This window comes from Panthera tigris, chromosome A1 (assembly GCF_018350195.1).
Source record: "Panthera tigris isolate Pti1 chromosome A1, P.tigris_Pti1_mat1.1, whole genome shotgun sequence".
NCBI lineage: Eukaryota > Metazoa > Chordata > Mammalia > Carnivora > Felidae > Panthera > Panthera tigris.
Window position 1 is genome coordinate 2,782,426 of NC_056660.1, and position 6,264 is coordinate 2,788,689.

General features: G+C 46.2%; 1 long non-coding RNA gene across 1 annotated transcript; it reads left to right on the plus strand.

The window, feature by feature from the left end:
* The first annotated feature begins 273 nt into the window (after positions 1-273).
* Positions 274-1,483, plus strand: LOC122230763. The gene is made up of 2 exons (XR_006207836.1): positions 274-693; positions 1,095-1,483. It is a non-coding gene; the product is annotated as an uncharacterized LOC122230763 (long non-coding RNA).
* Positions 1,484-6,264: the final 4,781 nt, after the last annotated feature.

The following is a 6,264-nucleotide window of genomic DNA, read 5'->3' on the forward strand; positions in this document are numbered from 1 at the left end:
CTTACTTAGGCATGTGTTATACACTCAAAAAATAGTAAAAGAATATAAGAAGGAAAAGGCAAGAAGAGAAAAAGAAGGTACAATGAAAGAAGGAAGGAAAGAACAGAAAGCAGAAAAAGAAAATGAACCAAACTACTTACCCAGTTCCGGGCATTCATGCTACCTGAGCTTTACTACATTTTCTTAAGCCTGCTGTGCCCATCAGCGACACTCAGTCAGTAAGTCACATGCTTTCTGAAGGGCCACTTCTGTTTCCGGCAAGATACGAGCAGAACATGTTAAGTAGAGAGAGTATTCTGCCTTTGTTATTAATTATAGCTTCCCTCCCGCTCATGAAGCTGCTTGGTAGCCTATAGAACAGGAGGAAATGGAGGTTGAAAGTTTGCCAGCAGACAACTTAGCTCTGTAAATAAGAGCTGAGGCCCCAAGGGCACGGAAGCCCCGGGAGTCTCTCTGTTCGTAGTGTGGAAAAGGGACGCTCTGCAGTGTTGCCATATGTACAGCATGACAACAAGCGAGGAAGCGTCACCAGCTGCCGCTTAGCAGTGAAAATACTTGGGGGCTTCGAAGAGCCAACTGCTGCTTTGTCTAAGCCACGCCTTGTTTTATCCAAGCACACCCTCCAGCGTGCTTACCTTGTTACGGCTTGTTACGATCACCTATGGATCCAATTTGGGAGCAGTGGCTGTGACGGTACGTATCATCGGTGGGATGGGTGACTGCTTTCTTTCATTCGATGCTCAGCACAGTCGTATGAGCAAAGTGACGATTTTAGCGGGGAGGAACCAGAGACCCAGAGCACTCTAATAGCTTGTCCGAGGGACATCAAGGAAAGATCTAGAACTGGGATCCTTGGTAGCCTTGTCCCAAGGAGCGTGCTTTTAACCACCTAGCTGCCTCCTTCTCTTTCGGAAGGAGGAAGTATGTGAGACAAGATCACTTGGATTTTCCTAGACGCGGGAAAAAAAATGACCACAAGTGTCTTCCTTATGTGTTTAGAGTGCTAGGGGTTAAATTTGAGATTTTTTTTTTTCTTATCACTTCTGTCTATGTCTCTTTCTCTCTCCTTTTTTTTTTTTATTGGTTTTTATTAGCTTATAGAAGCTGAGCCTGCCTCTGGTCCACTCCCTGAGGTGCATATAAATCAGGGCCTACTTAGGACAAGGATATGGATCCAAAATGGTGACGTCTGAACTGTGGCTACGACTGATGCTTCCGGTAAGAGCCCCTTCTGGACTCTCTGGGATAGGTTCTTCTCATAGGCCATCACTTGGGATAACTCTTCCCAGAGGTTGCCAGGATTCTATCACTCGCTGAACCGGGCTTAAACACCTGCGTCCACCTCTGCTACAAGCTTCTACTGCACGCCTTGGAATCACGCAAACTAAGAGAGTGTATATCCAGTCCTTTGTCCCCCCCTTCACCCTGACATTCAAGAAAGAAATAAAAAATTCGAGTAATTTTACCCTTGGAAATCCTCAAACATTTTGCGGTCCGTATGTCTAATTCGGTTCAGCCTGCATCTGCGGCCGTGTTTATTCTAACAATAATCACGGTGCTTCCATTTCTGTTCAGGTGTGCTGATTTTAATTAATTACTACATTCATTCATTTTCTCTTTTTAGTTTAGAGAGAAAGAGCACGCGAGTGGGGGGAGAGGGCAAGAAGCAGGGGGAGAGAATCTTCAGCAGGCTCTGCACTCAGTACGGAGCCCAAAGTGGGATTCGATCCCACCACCCTGGGATCATGACTTGATCTGAAATCCAGACTCGGAGACGCTCGACCAACTGAGCCACCCGGGCGCCCCCCAAGTTGTGCTGATTCTAAAACACTTTCACAAACAGTAGAGGCAAAGCCGTGTTGGGAGCGTGCGGGGCTCTGTGCTGGGTACTGGGAAATCAATGATGCGGAGGACTCAGCCCCTAGTTCACGTAAGGGCTGTCCCAAGAAAGGGACGGCTGCCTCCCTAGGCTTGGAGGGAGGAACCCTTCAGCAGGGATGTCCTGATAGCCTTTGGCTGTCGCACTCGCTGGCCCTGTAAACCCGGGGAAAATAACAGTCCCTGTTTCATCTGGCTGCTGTGACGGTTATTGGTTACTGGGTTCATGTAAAGGGCTAGAACAGTGTCTGGCGCTTAATAAGTCTACTCAGGCAAGACTCCCTCCAGGAGGCGGGAGAAGTTAGCCCCACGGGTTTCTGTCAAATGATGGCGTATAACAAGCAACTCAGAATCTCACGGCTTGCAACAACAAATATTTGTTATTCGTGGTTGGGCCCGGGGGTCGGTTAGGACTCAGCTGGCCCAGGCGGCCCCGCAGACTCCACCTGCTGGTCCGGGAACGCTCTGTGTGTGTCTCTTGTCACCACCTAGTCTGAGGCATCGGCCTCCGGAGGGGGCGAGCTCTTCTCGCAGTGCTCAGCAGTGCCATACGGTTAGCAGTGATAGGTGACGGTTCTTAAGGCCTGTCACTCGAGTGGTAAGTGATGGTTCTTGGTGTGGAGCTGGGTTTGGTTGGGTGCCCCTGCCTCCCCTTTTCCACTGGCCAAAGGAGGCCATATGGCCAAGCTCACCCGCTCGATCGTGTCTGCCCACGGTGAACCATGGCAAGGGCAGGAAAGAAGGAAAAGTTGTGAGGAAACAGCGCAGTCTACCACAGATGGCTTTCAAACATGAACATTGACCATTCGGGGTTTGATGAGATTGTAGATGCCTCGAAGGAAGGAATCACTTTGTCCTGAAGGAAGGAATCGCTTACTCTGCACCTGATAGACGTGCCATAGACGTAGATGATTTTCACGTGATGCCCTCAGTCAAGATCGGAATCACAGCGAATTCGTTAGCTACGGCAAAATGCCCAACTGTTTAAACACCTGTTTTTTTAGCAACAGGTCACCTGCTTTACCTGGAGATGGGATAAGGTGCTGGAGAGAACAGTCCCTCCCCATCAAGGTACCGGCGCTCTTGTGAGGGAGACGCACGGCAAGGGCTGTAATTGGGTCAGAACTGAGGTCTCTACCTTGTATCATTTGGTTGTTGGAAGGAGACTGTTATCAGATGTGGCCCTAAAGGCCTGTGGTAAACTGAGCAATCATGCGCACTCTGTGATTTCCAAAGGCCAGACTGATCGCTGTGGTTGACTTCATGATAAGACCCCTAGGAGAGGTGAGGGGTTTCAAAGAAGGCATTGCAGAAAATAGATATTCTCAACTGGACTTGCTTCCAGAACTCTGGTCCCTGGAGAACATTCTTCTCATACCCATACCTCTGAAAGGAAGGATGCTGGGAATTCACATTCTGGTCTTCCAATTTATGGTAGACGATATCTCTCCAGGCAACAGGCCGCCCCGGAACTTGAGCCGTGCTCAGGAGAATCATCTCACTGGCTCTGCCTCCAATCTGGGGAGAAGGAGGACGGGGTCCTTTGGGGAGGTGGAGTGAAGCGTATGAACAAAATCTCAGCCAGTGTTTAATTATTAGCCACACACTCTGTTTGTGTCTCTGTATTTTCATGGTGTTGTGCACGCATCTAGTCCTTCACTCTTACAAATGCCCTATGGGTTAGGTGTTATTTTTCTTCCCTTTTAAGAGTTTTGGAGAAGCCAAATGTCTTGGTCAGTGTACCCGCAGAGGGTGAACTCCTAACTACCACTTTCGCTTTCCTTTATTTAAATCAATGGTTCTTAATTTCGGAGTGATCCTGGACTTTTTTGAAAATTCGACATGACCTCACACCCTTGCTCCTCAACAATATGTAAACACACAAGCAGGCTTAATTTTCAGAAAATGTCACTGATCCTTTAAAAACCATTCATGGAAGGTAGGTTAAATATCTGTAATAAAAATGGTCCAGGGGCGCCTGGGTGGCTCAGGGGGTTAAGTGTCCGACTGTTGATTTCAGCTCAGGTCATGATCTCACGGTTTGTGGGTTCGAGCCCTGAGTCAGGCTCTGGGCTGACAGTGTGGAGCCGGCTTGGGATCCTCCCGCCCACCCCTCCCTCTCTGCCCCTCCCACACTAGTGCACTCTCTTTCTTTTTCTCTCTCAAAATAAGTAAATAAACTTAAAAAAAAAAAAAACAACCGTGCAGACTTACCTAGATAGAGAAAAACTATGTTCAGATTAAGAGCTGATGGGTAGATTTAATTTAGAAACTATAGCTTTTTGGAAGGAAAGGTGAGGTCCTGGGGCAGCAAAACTGCCGTGTCCTTTAAAACTGAATGTGTGAACAGTGTCATTCACACATGCACACACACTTGCACTGCACACACTCCCAAAGCCACATTTCTTGGACTGGCTGCTGTTTCGAGTGAGTTTAGAGAGCTCCCACTCACCTTTGGATGTGGTGATACTCAACCTGACACAATATTCTCATTTTACTTGAGATGGCGGACCAAAAAGTAAGGGTGGTAGAAATCGTGCTGAGGACATCTTATTTGAGAAGATGCCAGTTCTTCCCCATTGCAGCTGAGTCATATGTGTCAAGAAAATCCCCTCTGGAGGCATTTTGGCCAAATTCAAATAGGTCAGAGTCCCAGAAAGATTAATTAACTGCAGGAACTGTTTTTTGGCTGATGGGAGCACAGAACCTATTATTCCCTTAATAAGGCAGCTTCCTCAGTGAATCATGGGAGCTTGGACAGGCTCAGGGAAAGACAAAAGGACATTTTTAATTAAAGTGTCATATGATCTTCTTTCCTAATATCTGTATTGCCCCAGAAATTATATCTCCATCGCGAGAGGGACTGGCTTAAAGCCTTCTGCACCCCTTACGTAGAATAAACGTTGTTTGACTTCAATCTTCACGAACTAGCTGTACAAGAGGTATTTTGTTTCCTCTTATTGGGTCATGTGTAGTGTGGTTACCTGTTACTAGAATTTTTCATGACAATGAACAAGTGGTGATGATAAAGATGGGCAATCCTCCCACCCGGTAAAAATTCAATAAATGACAAGTGAAACGAGTCAGACATTCTCGTGGAATCCCCTGGGCTCTGGGAAGAGACTTTTCACATTTGTGTCTTTGGTTGTTCGTGTCAAAGAAGGAAACTGAAGCATAATGAAAGAGATGACCCAGGATATCCGTCAACAGTTTTGCCTTGTACTTAGAAGGAAGATATGGGAATCAATGGATGAATGGATCAATTCATCAAAGAGTATTCTCATATTTACAGACCACCTGTTATGTGCCAGTCACTGTCCTGGGTCCTAGGGACACGGAGGTAGATATTTCATAGTAAATGCACAGGGATGAATCTTGTCTTGCTTTACTGAAATTGGTCCGCAGGGTGCTATTGAACATAACCCAAGTTTGGGTGAATGCATATTGCTTCCTCAAGAAATGCCTCCCTGAGGATGAAATTTATATTCTAATATCTGGAGGAGGAGTTGAAATTGCTCAGGCAAAAGCAGGGAGGAAGAAAAAAAGAGAGAGAGAGAGAAAGAATTTCCAGGCACAATCCCCAGCATTTACAAAGGTCTTGAGACTGAAGGAAAAAGGCAGAAGTGCAGAAAAGTCCAATGAGGTTGGATTACGGTGAATTAAGGGGGTGAGTGGGTGGTGATGGGACTGGAGATGGAGATCCATAGTCCTGATAAGGCTTTTGAACCTGGGTCCGACACAGAAGGGTTTTAAGCAGGGGAATGATCTGAGAAGATGATTGCATTGCAAAGATCACTTAGGTGTCCGTGTAGACGGAATGAGAGTGTTTGACAGAAGACAATCTATAGCCCACAATGCCCATGTTTTGGTGAGAGATGACATTGCCTTAGGTGACCATGGTGACATTGGCCACGGAAGTGGACACAATCAAGGAACATTTAAGATGCAGAATTGGCAAAATTTGGTAATTGAATGTAAGGATGAGAGCTGGTTGGATCACAGAATTATGTGTGTTTAAGGGGAAAAAGAGGAGATGAAAAGCCAACCTGGTGCCACAGGCACAGAGGGATCTTAGGATTTCTCATGTTCTCAGTATGGCGTTTAGTGGTTTATGTGCCATAATATGTTTAATTCTTGCAACTATCCTATGGTTAAGGTCTTCTTAGAAAACTCTTTCTTAATCTAAATAAGTGTCACCATGTCCATTCTCCTCCTCTGGAGGAAGAGGAAGAAAACAGGTGCCATGCTTTGTTCAAGTCTGACTATTAAGTGCATATGGCAACCTGAGCTGCTCTCACAAAAGCCAACTCAGGAACGAGCATCACCATTGCTTTTAAGAATTGCATCTGTTAGTAGGAAAGATAGAACCCATAGGTATGAAAACAG